General features: G+C 47.6%; 1 long non-coding RNA gene across 1 annotated transcript; it reads right to left on the minus strand.

Annotated features, from left to right (window-relative positions):
• Positions 1-1,918: 1,918 nt before the first annotated feature.
• Positions 1,919-16,676, minus strand: LOC144380417 (uncharacterized). The gene is made up of 5 exons (XR_013444547.1): positions 16,595-16,676; positions 6,988-7,079; positions 6,274-6,376; positions 3,646-3,771; positions 1,919-2,118 (listed from the first exon to the last, which is right to left on the minus strand). It is a non-coding gene; the product is annotated as an uncharacterized LOC144380417 (long non-coding RNA).
• Positions 16,677-24,237: the final 7,561 nt, after the last annotated feature.

The raw sequence follows: 24,237 nt of genomic DNA on the forward strand, positions 1-24,237 counted from the left end.
TATGGAACAACTGGAACCTTCATGCACTGCTGGTGGGGATGCAAAATGGTACGGTCACTTTGAAAACTATTTTGGCAGTTGGGCACTAATGCTGTAAAAAAAATAAGCTAAATAAATACACTCCTGATGAGTTAAAGAAAAAGAACTTATGGGACAAGAGGAGCAAGGAAAATTATTTATGGTGAATGTGAATTAAGACAGAAGACAGGGGCACCTGGGTGGCTCAGTCGGTTAAGCGTCTGCCTTCGGCTCGGGTCATGATCCCAGGGTCCTGGGATGGAGCCCCGCGTCGGGGGTCTCTGCTCAGCGGGGAGCCTGCTTCTCCCTCTCCTTCTGCTTGCGGCTCTGCCTGCTTGTGCTCTCTCTCTGTCAAATAAATGAATAAAATCTCAAAAAAGAAAGACAGAAGGGGCGCCTGGGTGGCTCAGTCGTTAAGCGTCTGCCTTCGGCTCAGGTCATGATCCAGGGTCCTGGGATCGAGCCCCGCATCGGGCTCCCTGCTCGGCGGAGAGCCTGCTTCTCCCTCTCCCACTCCCCCTGCTTGTGTTCCCTCTCTCGCTGTGTCTCTCTCTGTCAAATAAATAAAATCTTTAAAAAAAAAAGAAAGACAGAAGACAATATTAAAAGCAAAGAGAGGAGTACACAGGGGTTCAAACAGTCTGGGGTTGAAAAGTGGCTGGCCCTTGAATAAGATACTTGTCTTCTCTTATCCTCAATTACCTCATCTACAGAATGAGGATAATTGAGCAGTAAGATTGTTTATTTATTTATTCATGAGAGACAGAGAAGCAGAGGGAGAAGCAGGCTCCCAAGGAGCAGGGAGCCCAATGCGGGACTCGATCCCAGGACCCTGGGATCATGACCTGAGCCGAAGGCAGACGCCCAACCATCTGAGCCACCTAGGCGCCCTCAAATAATAAAATCTTCAGGGGTGCCTGGGTGGCTCAGTCGGTTAGGCATCTGCCTTCGGCTCAGGTCGTGATCCCAGGGTCCTGGGATCGAGCCCCGCGTTGGGCTCCCTGCTTGGCGGGAAGCCTGCTTCTCCCTCTCCCACTCCCCCTGCTTGTGTTCCCTCTCTCGCTGTCTGTCAAATAAATAAAATCTTTAAAAAAAATTTTAAAATCTTTAAAAAATATTTACATAAACATCAGATTGTAACTAAAATCATCATATAGGTCGTCAGATTCTTCCTCATTCACTTTCAGAAGCTTTTACTGAGAAAAGATCGAAGGCTTTGAATTTAGAACTTCAATCCCCAAATCTGCTTCTTACTGAAGGCAGAGACGATCCTTTTTTTTTTTTTTAAGATTTTATTTATGTATTAGAGAGCGAGCGAGCGAGAAACAGCATGAGAGGGGAGAAGGTCAGAGGGAGAAGCAGGCTCGCCGCCGAGCTGGGAGCCCGATGTGGGACTCAATCCCAGGACTCCAGGATCATGACCCGAGCCGAAGGCAGCTGCCCAACCGAGCCACCCAGGCGCCCCAGAGACGATCAATTCTGGGACAATTCTGACTTCCCTTCTTTGTTAAGGATTTGATGACATCATAAACGTACAGAACCTAGTACAGAGAAGTGACTAACAGATGATACACACCTTATAAATATGAGTTATTAGGGGCGCCTGGGTGGTTCAGTCTGTTAAGTGTCTGCCTTCGGCTCAGGTCATGGTCCCAGGGTCCTGGGATCGAGCCCCGCATCGGGCTCCCTGCCCCGTGGGGAAGCCTGCTTCTCTCTCTCCCACTCCCCCTGCTTGTGTTCCCTCTCTTGCTGGGTCTCTCTCTGTCAAATAAATAAAATCTTTAAAAAAAAGTCACTGTTGATCTTACAAAAAATATATATATATATAAAATTTCAAAAAAAAGTACTATTTTCAAGAACCTCAAATTCCTAGGAATAAATTCACAGAAGATGTGCAAGACTTTTTTGGACAAAACTGCAAAACTTTATTGAGAGAATTTTAACCATTTTTCAACACAAGAACAAAACTTTACTGAGAATTTTAGCCACTTTTCAACACAGGAACAAAACTTTACTGAGAGAATTTTAGCCACTTTTCAACACAAGAAGTGCCCACGTGGCTTCAGCCTGTCTTCGTTTAAATCTGCGGTTTCCATTCACCTGTAAAAGAAACGTAACATTACTTTGCAGAACTTTATTCAGACAACACTAAAAGGCATAGAAATGACACTTTCTAATACCACAAAGAAAGGAATGGTTCAAGTTCAGAAAAGATTAAACCCAATGCATTTATACTCAGGTAGTTTTGAATAGAAAGCAAAAATTTCTTATACTGTTAATAAGAATCCAACCAACCAAGAAGAAACCTAAGAAACAAAAGCAGCTTTTAAAAAGTTACCAATTAAATATTTTTATTTGAGAAAACCTTCAGAATATAAGATTATCTAAAACAGTAATGTCTTGCTTTGAATTGCTTAAGTGAAATAAATAGAAAGGCTAGTATTGCATTTGTTTTGACTGTATTGTGGAAAGTGCAGAACGGTACTTTAAGCTAGTTTAGCCCTTATGTGGTTGTTTGAAGTAGGGTGACCATCTGTCCCTGTTTTCACCCATATGCCTGCCGTAATTATGAACAGTGCCTCTTTATACACTTAAGTGTGTGCCCATCTGCACACATTATATGGTCACACCAGTTTTAAGTCATTTACCATCAAGGTAACATCAAATCGTGAAGGAGAAACAGTACCATTTCTCAGGTTGGCCAGAAAAAAGGGGGCAGGATGGGGGGAGAAAAAGAAAGAAACTGGAAAGCCAAATATATATTCAATATCTGTTACTGTCTTGTTCCTGTCTTGTTCATATTCTTTACTGTGTATACTTGGCTTTTGTCCATTTTCTTCAAAATTATGTAAACTAGTGGATCCTCTATTCATAAATATTTTCTAAAAGAGCCATCTCTTTGATTTATCTGTTAGTTGGATTATTTTTTTTTCCCAATGATTCATACCAGTCTTCTATTAAGAATCTCTCCTTGGGGGGCACCTGTGGCTCAGTCGGTTAAGCATCTGCTTTCGGATCATGATCCCAGGGTCCTGGGATGGAGCCCCATGTCCCATGTTAGGCTCCCTGCTCAGCGGGGAGTCTGCTTCTCCCTCTCCCTCTGCCCCTCCCCCCTGCTAGTGCCTGTGCCTGGTGCTCTTTCTCAAAAAAAAAAAAAAAAAATCTCTCCTTGGGGCACACCTGGGTGGCATAGTTAATCATCCAACTCTCAGTTTTGGCTCAGGTTGTGATTTCAGGGTCATGATCTCAGGGTTGTGAGAGCCCACCAGCCTGTTTCTCCCTCTCCCCCTGCTTGTGTTCCCTCTCTTGCAGAGTCTGTCAAATAAAAGTCTTTTAAAAATTTTTAAAAAAGGGGGATCTCTCTAAAAGTATCTGAAATTATCAGCTCTTGGCTAAAGAACTTACATTTAAAGGAAATTGTTTTCCTACTTTGTAATTTATATGGCTTTGACCCAACCTATGCCTAATAGTCTGTAAGTCAGCCATTTGGGATCTGAACTACATTTCAAATAATTTTTATATGTGAACTCGGTTATTGAAGTAACAACAAAGTTACCTCTGTTATTAAATATATAACATTGCTAAAAACAGACGCGCTATAATTTGCATGCTTAATGGATCACATACCTGCCTCGGGCATCTTAAGGGGCTCTAGATTTGCAAGTCCCCTCCCTTTGACAGCAGGACCATCTCCACACTCACCCCCAGTCTTTTCATCAGCCAGTTCCTTTTGATTAGGTTCCGGGGCAGGCCCTTGAAAATAAAAAAGTGATTAATTTAAGTGGTAAAACATGAGATATGAATAAAGGAAATAATATTCATTTCCTCAGTGTTACGAAATAAAAGCCTTAGGCTAGTGTGGTAGTAAATGTGGTAAGAATTACAAGAGCATTATTTCAGGGGTCCGTTACCAGAAACTAGTAACGCAGGGTTTTATTACCCTCTTCCTTTTTCAAAACTGCCCTCAGACAATTCAGGTGTCCCCTTTGTACTTATCTACACTGTACTTGTCATTATACTTGCCAGTGACTTGAGTCTCTGACTAGATTGTGAGTTCAAGGCTGAAAGCATGTCTCTCATACTTAGCATGTGATGTGGCAAGAGCAGACGTCAATAAACGTTGAGGGGAAAGAAGTCTTAAAACCCAAAATTGATAAAAATTCTGCAAACCAATTGCTTTGTCATCAAAAATGTGCAGAACCGTTCCAGATTAAAAAAAAACTGTATGTGGGGCGCCTGGGTGGCTCATTCAGTTAAGCATCTGACTCTTGATTTCAGCTCAGGTCATGATCTCAGGGGTCGGGAGATCGAGCCCCATGCACATGTGCATCAGGCTCAGTAGGGATGTGACTGAGATTCTTTCCCTCTGCCCCTGCCCCGCTCTCACTTGGCTCTTTCAAATAAATAAATCAATCTTTAAAAAAAACTAAGTGCAAATGCATGATCCTAAACTGGACTCTGGATCCAAAAAAATTATATGAAGGAAAATTATCAGGACAACTGGGGAAATTGATTTACACTGTATATCAAAGGTTTTCCGCTGTCAAGTTTCTGTCCAGTGGTTAGCCCAGAGAATGACTTTCTTTGTTCTGAGGATATACACACACTTAGGTACTTTGGGTAAAAGATCATAATAGTTGAACCTTATATAAATGATTAAACAGTAGTAATAGTAAACATACCAATAAATGTGTGTGTATATATATAAAGGAAAGGGAAGAAGATATGAAAGCAAAGTGGTAAAAAATATTGACAATCGGTGACTCCAGATGAAAATTTTGTATAAATATATGTATAATTGTACTACCCTTGTAAATTTTCTGTAAATTTTGTGGTTTGGAACTACAAAGAATAAAAAGAAAATATATGACATTGTACTTCAGAAGCCAGTAGTTACTTCATTTTTAATTGTGGTTTAAAAATGCATAACATAAAATACCCCAACTTTACCATTTTTAAGCGTACAGTTCAGTATGGAGGACCTTTTCTGCAACATTAGTAGCAACTATGAATGGACTTTACATAGTTTTTCTGTATTATGAAACCTTTATTTTAAAAAATGACAGTCTAAGGATAAACCATAATACATGTACAATTCTAGTATTTTGCCGTAGTGTACTAAGGGCAGTGAGCAGCAACTCTACAAAGTCTGAAGTCTACACCATGGGTAGGAATTAAACTACAATTAAAATGTAATTTTCTTTAGCTGAGTGTATTTGCAGAACTATGACAAATCTTACTTTGTTAAAATAAAGTTATACTTAGGTCCAAAGGCCCTATGTGTAATGTTCCATAAGTGAATCCCATGCACAACAAAGAACCAAAAGAAGAGCAAAGTTATTTGTGAGTAACAATAAGTACACTATTTTACGGTGAAAATAAAGGCAGGGTAGAAAGAAATGAATGGACGTTGTGGTCAGTCATTTTCTAGAAACCTTAAACAGTGGCCTGAATTATGTAAAGATCTTGCTTCAAAACGGTCTTCAGCTCAGGTCATGATCCTGGAGTCCCTGGATCGAGTCCCGCATCGGGCTCCCTGCTCGGCAGGGAGTCTGCTTCTCCCTCTGACCCTTCCCCCTCTCATGTGCTTTCTCTCCCTCATTCTCTTTCAAAATAAATAAATAAAATCTTTTAAAAAAAAAAATACCATATACTGGGAATACTATGTATCTGGGAGAAATACTTTTGTCTCATATTAATTTCAGGATAATTAACCTTTTGGTTTTTCTTTTTTTAGATTTTATTTATTTGAGAGAGTGATCAAGTGTGAGAGAGAGAGAGCACGAGCAGGGGGAAAGGGAGAAGCAGAATCCCCACTGAGCAGAGCGCCCAATGCGGGGCTCCATCCCAGGACCCTGAGATCATGACCTGAGCTGAAGGCAGATGCTTAACCAACTGAGCCACCCAGGGGACCCTCTTTTGGTTTTTCTAACCATAGAAAAATGTAAACTCCTTTTAAGAGCCACTTTAAAAAAAACACAAATTTTGTTTTCAGTAGTCAAATGGCTCTTTGATAAACACAATCCTTGAGCCTTCATTTTCTCATTCACAAAATGGGGAAAGCTTACTATACTGAGGAACCGCCCTAGGTTGCAAACTATATCCTCTTCACTTTTCCAGCCAATTTCCAGGCAATGTTTGAGATTCCTTTCTGTTGTTGTCTTCCCTTCTGTTACAAGTATATCACGATGCGTGAAACGCACATGCACTTACACCCCCCCCCCAAGAGGGTATTCTCCTTCCCTTTCCCTTCACCTTGAACCACAGATGCTCCTTTTTTCTCTTGATCAGGTATAATATCCTTACGTTCAGTCGGTGGCTCCTCTCCTTGAGGTTGCTCAGCAGGAGGCAGCTGGGCCTAGGGGTACGCATATGTGTATGTAAACAGATAAAAACTTGTGCTGTTAATACACATCAATAATATAAATACCTGGAATACAATGGAAGATGACAGGGTAGGAGGATTCTAAGCTCACTTCATCCCATATACACACCTAGATAATAACCACGTAAGTGTAAATAACCCAGAAAAAAGACCCGAAGACTGGCAGAACAGACTCTCCACAGCTAGTAAAGAGGTCACATACAAAAGGAATTTATAAAATGGTTTAATGGCACCACCACCAACAAAAATCTAAAGACATTTCTCCAATACTATTCAATATACTTATTCTTAATAAAATTACTCTTCCCACAGAGGCTACTCCAAAAGAGTCATCCTCAAAGCCTTTGGAAGCCATTTTCATCTATGTTGGGATGGATGTGTGCAATCGGTTGTTTATAAGCATGAAAAGAAAGTCATCAGGTATATTTCCCAGGAACACAACCGCATCCATCCAAAAAATAACAATGTAATGCTCCTGGAGAAATGCTCCTTACCATGGAAAATCCTTATCAGTATCTATACTAGCTCAACATTTCCACAAAAATAAATTTGTACTAATAAAAAACAAAAGTTCAAGTACTTACAACCACAGGCCCAACCGGCTGCGAAGATTTTTCATCATCTCGTCTTGCTCTAGGTCTGAATGTTGATCTTACTTGCCAATTCATATTCATCACTGAAAATAGAACACTGGGATTTGGAAAATACACTTGAGAGGACGGTTACATTTGACCACTTCTCTGGCCAAATGGAGACGTGTGCTTTTTGTCTCAACACAGAATATTTTTAAAGTTAGTCTAATGGTAATTTAATTGTGCATGCTCTCCACTCACACCAAATCTGGCAGCTTGCAAAGGCAACTGCTCACCTCATGGCCAGGCTGACGGAGAAATTAAGTAAGGCACATGATTAAGACAAGAATATATTTTGAAAGGGATCTGGTTTCACAACTTGATTCACCATCATGGAGACATTTAAGAAAATACCACCAATAAAGAAAAAAGAAAATACCAGAGAATGAAGAACTGAGTATCTACTATTGTTTGCACACTCTGATTTACTAAGCCCTTTCTTTCCACACCTCCAATAAAGTTTTACGGGGATACTTAACCACATTCATTGTTGATAGACTGTCTCCTATTATTTTTGCGCTAGAATCGCAAAGTTGAGTGCCTGCAATCAAGATTGCACGTGGCACTCTCCTCTCTTGGTCCTGTTTGGTACACTCCAAGTCTCAGGGAGGCAACCACACAACAATCCCCCTTTCTAGGGAGTTTCTTTACCACTGGACTTGCCACTTACCCAGGGCCCCCAGACTCTGAGAACTCCCGAGTCTGTGCCCTGTTGGCAGTTCCTTGTGCCTCCAGGACTCCAATACCTCAAATAATGCCAAGACAACTCCATCTTCATCTGACCCTCATCTGTCCCCAGCTCACCCTCCTCCCTTGTCTTGTTCTGCCACCACATCAAGGGCCATGGTGGCTGTGACATCCATAAGAAGACCACCTCAAAGACTGTCCTCCTCAGGGGCTAGGAACCACCCTGCCCTGACCCCCCCAAAAATCTACTGGTTCCCTCCTCACGGTTACTGATCTGCCGACACACCAATTGAGTCTCAAGCAGCAAGAAAAGAATCCAGACAATAAGACAAGACCCCACACAGCTCAACACCCAGAAGTCATTGCAATACCCCACACCTGAGGGTGAAGATGCAGCAGTGCAAGGCATGCACACTGCTTCCCCACCCCTTGCCTAGGCCCCCCTGGAAATTCCTAAATATTCCTTCTCTCAGCAGTTCCTAGTGCCTCCATGACAACACCAACCCCTATGAAAAGGATGATCTTGAGGACTTTTCCTCAGGGGCTAGGAACCACGCCATCCCTACTAGCCCCAAAGCCGGCTGGCTGAGCCCTCACGCTCAAACGTAAGTTCCTAGGGAGACTAATCTGAGGACCAATCAATTGAGCCTCCGTCAGTGAGAAAGAATACAGAGAGCAGGATGCAAGCCACACAGCTTCACAACCAGAAAGCACTGCACTTGTACCAAACAAATGGCCGCTGGGAAGGAGAACAACACGCGCATGTGCAGAGCCGGGCAGCCACAAGTGGGCGGGGCTTCCCCCACTCCTTCATCCGGGTACCACCGGGCATTACAAAATCAGCCGTCTATCAGCAGTTCCTGGCACCTCCAGGACACGGACACCTCAAATCAAGCCCCCAGACTCCCTATCTTCATCTCACCCCCGCCCCAACAACCCAACAAGAAAGACAAGGGCCATGCCTGCGGAGACAGCCAAAGGAAGAGGATAACCTCGAGGACCTTCCTCCTTAGAGGCAGGAAACCACATCACCGCTACCCACCCAAAGCCTGTTGGTTCTACCTCACTTAAATTTCTGAGAGAACTGATCCAAACCTACCAATTGGGTCTCAAACACCAAGAATGAATCTAGACGGTAAGAAGCGACCTGCACAGCTCCGCACCCAGACTGCGCCACACGAACCCCACACCAATGGCGGCGGATTTAAAAGAACGTGCTACTGCGCAGGCGCACTGCGAACCACGTGCACGGGGTGCGGGTGGGGCTTCCCCACTCCCTCACCCCCGCCCCACTGAGCATTCTTAATCCGCCCTCTGTCCGCAATTCTTAGCGCCTCCAGGACACAGATACCTCAAATCAAGCCCCCAAGACGCCCATCTTCATCTAACCCCCACCCCCACAATCCACCAAGAAAGACAATGGCCAAGCTTGCCGAGACAGCCGGAGGAAAGGCAGGACAACCTCGAGGACCTTCCTCCTTGGAAGCCAAAAAACACTCCACCCCTACCCACCCAAAGCCTGCTGGCTCCTTCTTCACACTTAAATTCCTGAGGAAACTGATCCGGAGACCTACCAACTGAATCGCAGACACCAAGAAGGAATCCAGATAGTAAGACGCGTCCCGCACAGCTCTGCACCCCAGGCAAATGGCTGATTAAAAAGCGCATGGTACTGGGCAGGCGCAATGCGTCCCACGTGGGTGTGGGGGGGGGCCGCTGGCTTCCCCACTCCTTCATCCGGGCCCCACTGAGGATTCCTAATCTGCCCTCTGTCGGCAACTCCTGGCACTTCCAGGACCCAGATACCTCAAATCACAGCCCCCAACACATTCGATCTTCATCTCACCCCCAACCCACCATCCTCCCTCTTCTCACTCCCATCAAGAAACACAGGGGCCATGGCTGCAGAGACACTCGGAGATAGAGAAGGACAACCTCGAGGACCTTCCTCCTTGGAAAGCCAGAAACCACACCACCCCTACCCACCCAAAGCCCGCTCACTCTCCTACTATACACTTAAGATTCTGGGAGGACTGATCCAGAGACCTACCAATTGGGTCTCACACACCAAGAACGAATCCAGACGATAAAACGCGACCTGCAGGGTTCCGCCCCAGACCGCACCACACGAACCCCACGCCAATGGCGGCGGATTTAAAAGAACATGCTACTGCGCAGGCGCGCTGCGAACAGCGTGCACGGGGTGGGGGTAGGGCTTCCCCACTCCCTCACCCCCGCCCCACTGAGCATTCTTAATCCGCCCTGGGTCCGCAATTCTTAGCGCCTCTGGGACACAGATACCTCAAATCAAGCCCCCAGACTCCCTATCTTCATCTCACCCCCGCCCCAACAACCCAACAAGAAAGACAAGGGCCATGCCTGCGGAGACAGCCAAAGGAAGAGGATAACCTCGAGGACCTTCCTCCTTAGAGGCAGGAAACCACATCACCGCTACCCACCCAAAGCCTGCTGGTTCTACCTCACTTAAATTTCTGGGAGAACTGATCCAAACCTACCAATTGGGTCTCAAACACCAAGAATGAATCTAGACGGTAAGAAGCGACCTGCACAGCTCCGCACCCAGACTGCGCCACACGAACCCCACACCAATGGCGGCGGATTTAAAAGAACGTGCTACTGCGCAGGCGCACTGCGAACCACGTGCACGGGGTGCGGGTGGGGCTTCCCCACTCCCTCACCCCCGCCCCACTGAGCATTCTTAATCCGCCCTCTGTCCGCAATTCTTAGCGCCTCCAGGACACAGATACCTCAAATCAAGCCCCCAAGACGCCCATCTTCATCTAACCCCCACCCCCACAATCCACCAAGAAAGACAATGGCCAAGCTTGCCGAGACAGCCGGAGGAAAGGCAGGACAACCTCGAGGACCTTCCTCCTTGGAAGCCAAAAAACACTCCACCCCTACCCACCCAAAGCCTGCTGGCTCCTTCTTCACACTTAAATTCCTGAGGAAACTGATCCGGAGACCTACCAACTGAATCGCAGACACCAAGAAGGAATCCAGATAGTAAGACGCGTCCCGCACAGCTCTGCACCCCAGGCAAATGGCTGATTAAAAAGCGCATGGTACTGGGCAGGCGCAATGCGTCCCACGTGGGTGTGGGGGAGGGCCGCTGGCTTCCCCACTCCTTCATCCGGGCCCCACTGAGGATTCCTAATCTGCCCTCTGTCGGCAACTCCTGGCACTTCCAGGACCCAGATACCTCAAATCACAGCCCCCAACACATTCGATCTTCATCTCACCCCCAACCCACCATCCTCCCTCTTCTCACTCCCATCAAGAAACACAGGGGCCATGGCTGCAGAGACACTCGGAGATAGAGAAGGACAACCTCGAGGACCTTCCTCCTTGGAAAGCCAGAAACCACACCACCCCTACCCACCCAAAGCCCGCTCACTCTCCTACTATACACTTAAGATTCTGGGAGGACTGATCCAGAGACCTACCAATTGGGTCTCACACACCAAGAACGAATCCAGACGATAAAACGCGACCTGCAGGGTTCCGCCCCAGACCGCACCACACGAACCCCACGCCAATGGCGGCGGATTTAAAAGAACATGCTACTGCGCAGGCGCGCTGCGAACAGCGTGCACGGGGTGGGGGTAGGGCTTCCCCACTCCCTCACCCCCGCCCCACTGAGCATTCTTAATCCGCCCTGGGTCCGCAATTCTTAGCGCCTCTGGGACACAGATACCTCAAATCAAGCCCCCAAGACGCCCGATCTTCATCTCACCCCCACCCCAACAACCCAACAAGAAAGACAAGGGCCATGCCTGCGGAGACAGCCAGAGGAAGAGGATAACCTCGAGGACCTTCCTCCTTGGAGGCAGGAAACCACATCACCGCTACCCACCCAAAGCCTGCTGGTTCTACTTCACACTTAAATTTCTGAGAGAACTGATCCAAAGACCTACCAATTGGGTCTCACACACCAAGAATGAATCCAGACGGTAAGAAGCGACCTGCACAGCTCCGCACCCAGACTGCGCCACACGAACCCCACACCAATGGCGGCGGATTTAAAAGAACGAGCTACTGCGCAGGCGCACTGCAAACCACGTGCACGGGGTGGGGGTGGGGCTTCCCCACTCCCTCACCCCCATCCCACTGAGCATTCTTAATCCGCCCTGGGTCCGCAATTCTTAGCGCCTCTGGGACACAGATACCTCAAATCAAGCCCCCAAGACGCCCGATCTTCATCTCACCCCCACCCCAACAACCCAACAAGAAAGACAAGGGCCATGCCTGCGGAGACAGCCAGAAGAAGAGGATAACCTCGAGGACCTTCCTCCTTGGAGGCAGGAAACCACATCACCGCTACCCACCCAAAGCCTGCTGGGTCTACTTCACACTTAAATTTCTGAGAGAACTGATCCAAAGACCTACCAATTGGGTCTCACACACCAAGAATGAATCCAGACGGTAAGAAGCGACCTGCACAGCTCCGCACCCAGACTGCGCCACACGAACCCCACACCAATGGCGGCGGATTTAAAAGAACGTGCTACTGCGCAGGCGCGTTGCGAACCGCGTGCACGGGGTGGGGGTGGGGCTTCCCCACTTCCTCACCGCCGCCGCACTCAGCATTCTTAATCAGTGCTGGGTCCGCAATTCCTAGCGCCTCCGGGACACAGATACCTCAAATCAAGCCCCCAAGACGCCCGATCTTCATCTCACCCCCACCCCCACAATCCACCAAGAAAGACAATGGCCAAGCTTGCCGAGACAGCCGGAGGAAAGGCAGGACAACCTCGAGGACCGTCCTCCTTGGAGGCCAAAAAACACTCCACCCCTACCCACCCAAAGCCTGCTGGCTCCTTCTTCACACTTAAATTCCTGAGAAAACTGATCCGGAGACCTACGAACTGAATCGCAGACACCAAGAAGGAATCCAGACAGTAAGACGCGACCCGCACAGCTCTGCACCCCAGGCAAATGGCTGATTAAAAAGCGCATGGTACTGGGCAGGCGCAATGCGTCCCACGTGGGTGTGGGGGGGGGGGGGGCCGCTGGCTTCCCCACTCCTTCATCCGGGCCCCACTGAGGATTCCTAATCTGCCCTCTGTCGGCAACTCCTGGCACTTCCAGGACCCAGATACCTCAAATCACACCCCCCAAGACACTCGATCTTCATCTCACCCCCAACCCCACCATCCTCCCTCTTCTCACTCCCATCAAGAAAGACAATGACCATGGCTGCAGAGACACTCGGAGGTAAAAGAGGACAACCTCGAGGACCTTCCTCCTTGGAAAGCCAGAAACCCCTCCACCCCTACCCACCCAAAGGCTGCTCGCTCTCCTACTATACACTTAAAATTCTGGGAGGACTGATCCAGAGACCTACCAATTGGGTCTGACACACCAAGAACGAATCCAGACGATAAAACGTGACCTGTAGGGTTCCGCACCCAGACCGCAGCACACGAGCCCCACGCCAATGGCAGTGGATTTAAAAGAACGTGCTACTGCGCAGGCGCACTGCGAACCACGTGCACGGGGTGGGGGGGGGGCTTCCCCACTCTCTCACCCCCTCCCACTGAGCATTCTTCATCTGCCCTGGGTCTGCAATTCTTAGCGCCTCCGGGACACAGATACCTCAAATCAAGCCCCCAAGATGCCCGATCCTCATCTCACCCCCACCCCCACAATCCACCAAGAAAGCCAATGGCCAAGCATGCGGAGACAGGCACAGGAAAAGCAGGACAACCTCGAGGACCTCCCTCCTTGGAGGCCAAAAACAATACCACCCCTACACACGCAAAGCTTGCTCACTCCCCTACTTCACACTTAAAATTCTGGGAGTACTGATCCAGAGACCTACCAATTGGGTCTCACACACCAAGAACGAATCCAGACGATAAAATGCGACCTGCAGGGTTCCGCCCCAGACCGCACCACACGAGCCCCACGCCAATGGCGGCGGATTTAAAAGAACATGCTACTGTGCAGGCGCGCTGCGAACCGCGTGCACGGGGTGGGGTGGGGCTTCCCCATTCCCTCACCCCCACCCCACTGAGCATTCTTAATCTGCCCTGGGTCCGCAATTCTTAGCACCTCCGGGACACAGATACCTCAAATCAAGCCCCCAAGACGCCCGATCTTCATCTCACCCCCACCCCAACAACCCAACAAGAAAGACAAGGGCCATGCCTGCGGAGACAGCCAAAGAAAGAGGATAACCTCGAGGACCTTCCTCCTTAGAGGCAGGAAACCACATCACCGCTACCCACCCAAAGCCTGCTGGTTCTACTTCACACTTCAATTTCTGGGAGAACTGATCCAAAGACCTACCAATTGGGTCTCACACACCAAGAATGAATCCAGACGGTAAGAAGCGACCTGCACAGCTCTGCACCCAGACCGCGCCACACGAACCCCACACCAATGGCGGCGGATTTAAAAGAACGTGCTACTACGCAGGCGCAGTGCGAATGGGGTGGGCTTTCCCCACTCCCTCATCCCCTCCCCACTGAGCATTCTTAATCCGCCCTCTGTCCGCAATTCCGAGCGCCTCCGGGACACAGATACCTCAAATCAAGTCCCTAAGACGCCCGATCTTCATCTCACCCCCACAACCCACCAAGAAAGGCAATGGCCCTGCCTGCCGAGACAGCTGGAGGAAAGGCAGGACAACCTCGAGGACCTTCCTCCTTGGAGCCCAGAAACCACTCCACCCCTACCCACCCAAAGCCTGCTGGCTCCTTCTTCACACTTGAATTTCTGAGAAAACTGATCCGGAGACCTACCAACTGAATCGCAGACACCAAGAAGGAATCCAGACAGTAAGACGCGACCCGCACAGCTCTGCACCCCAGGCAAACGGCTGATTAAAAAGCGCATGGTGGGCGCCTGGGTGGCTCAGTTGGTTAAGCGACTGCCTTCGGCTCAGGTCATGATCCTGGAGTCCCTGGATCGAGTCCCGCATCGGGCTCCCTGCTCGGCAGGGAGTCTGCTTCTCCCTCTGACCCTCCCCCCCCTCTCATGTGCTCTCTCTCATTCTCTCTCTCAAATAAATAAATAAAATCTTTAAAAAAAAAAAAAAAGCGCATGGTACTGGGCAGGCGCAGTGCGTCCCACGTGGGTGTGGGGGGGGCTGGCTTCCCCACTCCGTCATCCGGGCCCCACTGAGGATTCCTAATCTGCCCTCTGTTGGCAATTCCTGGCACCTCCAGGACCCAGATACCTCAAATCACACCCCCTAAGACACTCGATCTTCATCTCACCCCCAACCCCACCATCCTCCCTTGTCCCACTCCCATCAAGAAAGACAATGACCATGGCTGCTGAGACACTCGGCGGAAAAGGAGGACAACCTCGAGGAGCTTCCACTTTGGAGGCCAGAAACCCCTTCACCCCTACCCACCCAAAGGCTGCTCGCTCTCCTACTTCTCACTTCAATTTCTGGGAGGACTGATCCAGAGACCTATCAATTGGGTCTCACACACCAAAAACGAATCCAGACGGTAAGACGCGACCTGCACAGCTCCGCACCCAGACCGCGCCACGCGAACCCCACGCCAATGGGGGCTGACTTAAAAGAACATGCTACTGTGCAGGCGCACTGTGAATGGGGTGGGCTTTCCCCACTCCCTCATCCCCGCCCCACTGAGCATTCTTAATTTGCCCTCTGTCCGCAATTCTTAGCGCCTCTGGGACACAGATACGTCAAATCAAGTCCCCAAGACGCCTGATCTTCATCTCACTCCCACAACCCACCAAGAAAGGCAATGGCCCTGCCTGCCGAGACAGCTGGAGGAAAGGCAGGACAACCTCGAGGACCTTCCTCCTTGGAGCCCAGAAACCCCTCCACCCCTACCCACCCAAAGCCTGCTGGCTCCTTCTTCACACTTAAATTTCTGAGAAAACTGATCCAGAGACCTACCAACTGAATCGCAGACACCAAGAAGGAATCCAGACAGTAAGACGCGACCTGCACAGCTCTGCACCCCACGCAAATGGCTGATTAAAAGGCGCATGGTACTGGGCAGGCGCAGTGCGTCCCACGTGGGTGTGGGGGGGGGCCGCTGGCTTCCCCACTCCTTCATCCGGGCCCCACTGAGGATTCCTAATCTGCCCTCTGTCGGCAATTCCTGGCACTTCCAGGACCCAGATACCTCAAATCACACCCCCCAAGACACTCGATCTTCATCTCACCCCCAACCCCACCATCCTCCCTTGTCCCACTCCCATCAAGAAAGACAATGACCATGGCTGCTGAGACACTCGGCGGAAAAGGACAACCTCGAGAACCTTCCTCCTTGGAGGCCAGAAACCCCTCCACCCCTACCCACCCAAAGGCTGCTCGCTCTCCTACTTCTCACTTCAATTTCTGGGAGGACTGATCCAGAGACCTACCAATTGGGTCTCACACACCAAGAACGAATCCAGACGGTAAGACGCGACCCGCACAGCTCTGCACGCAGAACGCACCATAGGAACCCCACGCCAATGGAGGATATAAAAGAGTATGCTACTGGGCAGGTACAGTGTGTCCCACGTGTCTTGGGGGGTGCCGGCCTCCCCACTCCCTCATCTCAGCCCCACTGAATATTTCTATTCCTCCCTCTGTCGGCAATTCCTGGCACCTCTAGGATTCAGATACCTCAAATCATGGCCCAGGACACCCGATCTTCTTCTCAATCCCACCCCCACATCCACCATCCTCCCGGGTCCCACACCCACCAAGACAGACAATGGTCATGTCTGCGGAGACACCCGGAGGAAAAGGAGGACAACCTTGAGGACCTTCCTCCTTGGAGGCCAGATACCACACCACTCCTCCCCCCTCAAGGCCTGCTGGCTCCCTCTTCACCCTTAAATTCTTGAAAGGACTGATCTGGAGACTTACCACTTGAGTCTCAGACACCAAGAACGAATCCAGACGATAAGATGCGACCTGCACAGCTCTGCACCCAGACTGCACTGCACGAGCCCCACGCCAACAGGGGATTTAAAAGAACATGTTAGTAGGCAGGCTCACTGCAACCCACCTGTGTGTCATGGGGGTGGGAGCTTCACAGCTCTGCACCCAGAATGCGTTGCACAAACACAAACACACACACACACACACACACACGCCAAAGGGCGATGGGAAAGTTGGTGGCACTGGGCAGGTGAAGTGTATCTTGTGTGCTGGGTGGTCAGTGGCTTCGCCACTCCTTCATCCAGGCCCCACTGGGGATTCTTGATCTGCCCTCTGTTAGCAGTTCCTGAGTCTTCTAGGACAGAGATACCTTAAATCTTTCCCCCAATATTTGCCCCAATTTTGTCTACCCCCCCAAGTCCATTGTCCTCCCTTGTCCCTGCCTGCAATGATATCAAAGGCCATGGTGGGTGCTGTACCTGTGAAGAGAAGGGTGACGACCTTGAGGATATTTCTGCTCAGAGGTCAGGAACCACACAGACCCTACCTGTTTGAAACTCACTGGCTCCCCCCTCACCCCCACTCACACTTACCCTCCAGGGAGGATTTATCAGGGGACCTACAGACTGAGTCTCTGGCAGAATGAAAGAATCCACAGGGTATGATGCGGCCAGCACAACTCAGCATGAGGTATGCAGTGCACGTGCCCCACACCATTGGTCAATGCGGAGGCATGCGGCACTGAGCATGCCCACTTGTCCATTGGTGTGTGAGTAGGGGCCTTCCCACCCCTTTATCCTGGCCTACTTAGGATTCCCAAATCTGCCTTTTGCTGGCATTTTCTGGTGCCCCCAGGACCCAGATACCTCAAATCATTCCCCCAGGGCTTGCCTCATCTACATCTAATCCCCTCCCCTCCAAGGCCCACCTGATTCCCTTGTCCTGGCTCCAGACACAAGGACAAGGGCTGTTGTGCCTGCCTGTGAAGAGAAAATGCCTGATGAAACAGAAATCGAAACGTACTCCACAGGATTTACACAAGACCACGAGTCTCATAATCTAATATTCAAAATGTCCAGAATATAATTCAAATTATTCAGAATATGAAGAACCAAGAAAAATTCTCAACTCACATAAAAAAAATTCTCAACTCACATGAGAAAGGCAATCAACTGACATCCATTCAGAAAAGGCTGTATGAACAGTTAAGAAAGGGAAGCCTCACTAAAATGGAGGTAGGAGGCCAGAAGGGAGATCTCTCACCCTATCACTTCTCCTCATTTGCAGACCCCAACAGGAAGATAGCTTTTAAGTCCATACTACTTTACTACCCAAGCAGGAGGGAGAAAGGTTTTCTCCTTTCCCAGCAACAGCCCAGCCAATGAGAGACTGTCACAACTCAGCCAATGAAAAACCAGTGCACTTGGAAATCCTAGTTTATTTCAGTGGACTCTGTGTCTCCCAGCTCCCCGTTTTCCTCTATAAAAAAGCATCCTTTTCTTTTGTTCTCCCAACTTGCCTATGGTTTTGCCATAGCTTACATGTCCCCAGTTATACTTCTCTGTTATTCTTAAATAAACCCATTTTTACAGATAAAATAACTGACAGTTTTATTTTGAAGGTTAACATTATTTGGCGATCAGAAGTGGGGTCCAGAGAAGACCCCCAACAACTCCAAGACTGGTGAGCAAAATCTGTCCTGGTAGCCACAGAGCCAGCTATGCGCACTGCTTTCTTGCCAACCCTAGAGTTTAAGGGTAAGTTTTCTCCTGGATTCAAGTTCTGCTCACTTTGTGTTTCGAGTTCTCCGGGCATTATTTGGGATCTGTTTTAAAGCTTTGTCCTATCTGAGAGTATTCTTTGGCTTTTGATCGGACTCCATTTGGAACCAGACTGGTCCTGTTAGAATTGTGCCTACTGGAACTATGTTAGCCTTTGGACTGTTCCTGTAGGAATTGTGTTGGCCTTTGGCCTGACTCCTTTTTAGAACCAGACTGTCCCTACTGGAACTGTGCTGGCCTTTGGTCTGATTCCTTCTGGAGGGACGCCTGGGTGGCTCAGTCGGTTAAGCGTCTGCCTTCAGCTCAGGTCATGATCCCAGGGTCCTGGGATCAAGTCCCGCATCGGGCTCCCTGCTCAGCGGGAAGCCTGCTTCTCCCTCTCCCACTCCGCCTGCTTGTGTTCCCTCTCTCGCTGTCTCTCTCTCTCTCTCTCTGTGTCAAATTAAAAAAAAAAAAAAAAAAAAAAGAGATGATTCCTTCTGAAACCAGGCTGTTCCTGAAAAACTTCTAAGAAGTGGGACCCCAGTCATCAAAATACTTTAAGGGCACCCCTCTCTTTCTGGGACCCTGGCCGGTTTCATGTTTAAAAACTGCGGTTCCCTCCTCATGTGCATTTCTACCTAAATGGACCAACTTAGCTAAAAGTACACCAATGGCCATTATGGAAGACTTTTGATCTCCAAAACTTCTTTTTCTCAAAATTAAATTAGAAAGCCACTGTTCAAAATAACAAAACAAAACAAAAACAAAAACAAACAACAACAACAACAACAACAAAAGCCTATTTTAATTGGCAGCCTGAGGCTTCCAAACATTTTCAGGATTCTAAGTTTGCCTCATTGGAAAATAATATTTCTTTTTAAATTAAATTAAATCAAATCTAATTTAATTTAATTGAGAGAGAGAGAGCACGCTGGGGGAAGGGCAGCGACAGAGAATCTCAAGCAGGCTCTACACCAAGTGCGGGGTCTGACGCAGGGCTCGATCTTACAACCCTGAGTTCATGACCTGGGCCAAAACCAAGAGTCGGATGCTCCACCGACTGAGCCACCCAGGCGCCCCACGAAATACTATTTCTAAATTAACTGGGGCAAATGGACAATTAAAAGAAGTAAAAAGGGCTTCTGAGACCTCTTTCCCCACTCCACTGCTTTCTTTGTCTCCTGACATATGGCAGACATCTTGCGCTCGGGCCCCATCTCCGGTGCCATTTGCCTCTATTTTGTCTGCACCGATTCCACCTCTTCTATATCCCAATCCCTCATTCTAATCCTTTCTCCAAACTTCCCTCTCCCTCCAAAACTCTCCCCATTTCCTCCTCCCTGAACCTATTAAAACGTGACTCCTTTAAAGTTAAACATTTGGGGGATCCAAATAAGCCCCAAATTCCTTATGTTTCCTGGACTAAGGCCGAATTGGGGACTATAGTTAAAATGTTTTCCTAAAGTGACTGAGGACCCCTATAGGTTTGCTGCAGCATGTAACATAGTTACTCAAACTTTTACCAACCTGGTTTCTCAGTTTTATATCAGTTAGTCTACATGCTTTTTGGTGAAGACCAGGCCAAACATTGGATGAAACTAGCCTGATGGGAACATCTGGAAAGGTATTTAGAGAGATAACCACGCCCCCCCCCCCACAACTTTTGGCAAGATGCTAGAACACTCACCAAAAATCTCTGCCAAGCAATTACAGTAGCTTTTCCTAAGACCGTTGATTGGAACGAAATTCAGGTTTATACAGAAAAGCCCAATGAACTTGTTCATGACTATTACAATCGACTTCAGATTGTTTTCAAAGAAAACTCTGGGTTTTTGTTAGATATTGAATCCACCTGGGTAGCATTTAACTCTATGTTTATTAATGGACTGAACCAGGATCTTTCTCTTTTAGTTGAAAGGACCAGGATGGAATGGGAAACCATGTCCATTCCAAGTTTAGTTAATTTGCCAAACCAGCTTGCTCACACTCTAGATGAGTCACCCAAAAGAAAGACCACTAAAATTCTCAACTTTCAACTCCAGCAAATAAAGGCCCCTAAACAAAACCCAAACCCTTTTAGTTTCTGCTAGTATTGCAAAGAACCAGGGCATTGGAAAAAAAGACTGTTATAAACGTAGGCATTCCAAGTGCCTTCAGCCCTCTAGCCAGGCTTTCCAATGTCCTCCTAACTTCCGGTGACAGGCCTCTGAGGAACCACGTGGGCTCTCCCCTCTCAATCAGCTCAGAGAAACCACTCTCGAGACTGGGACTGAATCTCTGTCTTTATAGACACCAGAGCTACACTCTTGGTGTTCAGTCTCACTGTTATAAAGCAGCCCCTGCCTTGGAGTCCTTAAAGTTCAAATAGGGGTGGGTCTCTAATAAACCTCAACAGGTTTGTGTCTCTGAACCTGTTCCCTTTTGTCTGCACCCTTTGAGAGATGCACACCCTTTCCCCCTTCGTTCCTCAACCCCTATTCATTTACTGGGCTGAGATTTCTTAGAAAAGTATCATGCCAGAATTCCTTTCTCCCAAAAGGGGGAAATAATTCCAGAATTTGACAGTAGCAATTAAAATAGCCAACAGGGGAATTAAATGACCCTTGACATCTTTTGTTTGCTCTATCTCTGATGCCACTGTAACTGAGTCCAGGGACACTGATCATTTGTTCCTATCAGAGCAGCTGCTAACCTCTTTATGAGCAAAATCTTCAACAGATATTGGCAGAATCCACAGTGTACCACCCATCAAGATTCAAATAGATCCCTCAAAACCTCTCCCTAGAATTAATCAATGCCTTATAAATAAAGAAACCTTTCAAGGCATCAACCCCATACTAGATTACAAAGCTCAGAGCCTCATTATCCCCTGCACTAGTTCCTCTAATACCCCTATTTTACCTGTGAGAAAACCCAAATGGCCGAGGATGGAAGATTATCCAAGACCCTGGAGCAATAAATAACATTGTTATCGATTGACACCCTGTTGTTCCTAACCCCATGTACTGCTGACATCCATTCTCACTGAAAGAAAATTTTTCACTGTAATTCATCCATGCAGGGCATTTTTAGTATTCCAGTTGACAAGGATAGCCAGTATCTTTTTGCTTTCACTTGGGAAAAAAGGCAATACACCTGGACAGTAATGTCCCAGGATTTCATAGAGAGTTCTTATATTTCACAAACCTTAAAAGCTGATTTGGATGATGTAAAGTTTTCTGCAGGCTCTACTTTGCTACAATACATAGATGATTTGCTTCTCTGCTCCCCTTCTCAAACCTCTTCACAGGAGGATCACATCCACCTGTTAAAAAATTTTGGCCTTAAAGAGACATAAAGTCTCCAAAGAAAAATTGCAGTTGGCTCAAACTCAGGTTCTATAGTTAGGGCATCTGATCTTGGAGCAAAGACCATGTTTAGATCCAGAAGAAACCCTTCACAACTGCTTAACACCGACAGATCACCTTTTGACTCCCTGTGACAATTTATCGGAAACTCCTCTAACCAATGCAGACTTTTCATGGCTTACTGATGGTTCTTACTTAAAGGATGAAAATGGTAGATATTGTGCTGGGTATGCTATTGCAACTCCTTTTGAAGTCATTGCGACAACACCTTTACCTTTGGCTACTTCAGCCCAACAGGCTGAGTTAGACGCCCTACTTAAGCTTGTACCTTGGCCAAGGGTAAAACCACAAACATTTATACCAATAGTCAGTACGCCTTTGGGGTAGCCCATGACTGTGAAATGTTATATGGAAATGAGATTTCCTTACTTCCAATGGGACTACAAATTTAAATGGCTCTTATGTCCAAAATGTATTAGATGCCATACTTTTACCAGCTGCTCTGGCTACTGTTAATGTTCCTGGGCATTCCAGACTCAACTCCTTGGACACCAAAGGAAACTACCTTGCTGATACTTCCACCAAAAATGCTTCCCTCCAGGAAACCAATAGTCAAACCTCTGTCATATTTCAAAGGGATGTTCTCCCAAATGATAATTTGGAAAAATTCACAAGAGATACCCAACAATTGGCCCCAGAGAGGGAAAAACAATATTGGAAATCTAATAATTGTTGGTTCAATATAAAAAGAGAACTCTGGGCGCGCCTGGGTGGCTCAGTCATTGGACGTCTGCTTTGGGCTCAGGTCATGATTCCAGGGTCCTGGGATCGAGCCCTGCATCGGGTTCCCGGCTCAGCGGGAAGCCTGCTTCTCCCTCTCCCACTCCGCCTGCTTGTGTTCCCTCTCTCACTGTCTCTCTCTCTCTGTCAAATAAATAAATAAATAAAAATCTTTAAAAAAAAAAAGAGAGAGAGAGAGAACTCTGGTTTGGACCAAATAACAATCTGGCTCTACCAGAAATCCTAAAATTCCCTTTGCTTTACACTATAGATGCATTAAACCATCAGTCTACTGACAAAATGATAGTGTTCATGAACCAATATTGGTGGGGAGATATTAATAAGGCTACAAAAAGTGCCTACCTCTGCCAGAAGGGAGGTGGGTGGGGGATGGGGGAAATAGGTGATGGGGATTAAGGAGGACACTTGTGATGAGCACTGTGTGATGTATGGAATTGTTTAACCACTGAAACTAATATAACACTGGAATTAAAAAGTTTTTTAATATTTTATTTATTCGTCAGAGAGAGCACGCACAAGCAGGGGGAGTGGCAGACAGAGGGAGAGGGAGAAGGAGGCCCCCCACTGAGCAGGGAGCCCGATGCAGGACTCGATCCCAGGACCCTGAGATCATGACCTGAGCCGAAGGCAGATGCTTAACTGACTGAGCCACCCAGGCACCCAGCATGGTTATTTTAAATAGAAACAATTAGACCTTTACAATATCGAAGTGGGTTAAAGAAGGCAGAGGCCAAGTGCATTGGACATCCTGTGACTATCTCTAAGGGTAAAATTCTGTAAGTTCCAAGGGGGTGGATCTGAGATTTACAAGGACCAGGGACAATGCTTTCAGCCAAGTTATTTGGAGGGTGTCTACAAATCTTGCCAACTGAGTCTTCATAGTGCCTTTAGTGTATTCAACTAACCCTAAGGATTGAGGATGATACACACCATGAAAGTGTTGTAAAACCAGACAAACAGCATAGACTCATTGAAACACCTGACTGGTAAAATGGATTCTCCAATCACTATGAAGTTCAAGAGGGATTCCCCAGGTTGGGATAATCTTTTTTAACAGAATTTTAGCTACAGCAGCAGTGGCCTGTCTACAAGGGAAAGCTTTGACCCAGTGAAAACCTACAAACCATGACTAAAATAATGTATATCCACAAGACAGGGGAAACTGTATGAAATCCATTTGTGTGAATGGGTTTCCCTGGATTATACTCTGGACAGGTGGGACAAGTGAGGTATGCACTTTTTAAAAACTTTTTATCTTTTTAATTATTTATTTATTTTTTGGAGCAAGAGAGGGTGGGGAGGGGCAGAGGGAAAGGAGAGACAAAATCTTAAGCAGGTTCCACGCCTAGTGCAGATCCCGATGAGGGGCTCAATCTCAGGACCCTGAGATCACAATCTGAGCCAAAATCAAGAGTCGGATGCTTAACCAACTGAGCCACCCAGCTGCCCCACTTTTTAAAAACTTTGTGCTGTCAAGGGGCGCCTGGGTGGCTCAGATGGTTGGGCGTCTGCCTTCGGCTCAGGTCATGATCCCAGGGTCCTGGGATCGAGTCCCGCATCGGGCTCCCTGCTAGGCGGGGAGCCTGCTTCTCCCTCTGCCTCTGCCTCTCTCTCTCTCTCTCTCTCTCTCTCTCTCTGACTCTCATGAATAAATAAATAAAACATTTAAAAAAAAAATTAAAAAAAAAAAAAAAAAAAAAACTTTGTGCTGTCAAAT

The sequence above is a fragment of the Halichoerus grypus genome, chromosome X (genome assembly GCF_964656455.1).
Source record: "Halichoerus grypus chromosome X, mHalGry1.hap1.1, whole genome shotgun sequence".
NCBI classification, from domain to species: domain Eukaryota; kingdom Metazoa; phylum Chordata; class Mammalia; order Carnivora; family Phocidae; genus Halichoerus; species Halichoerus grypus.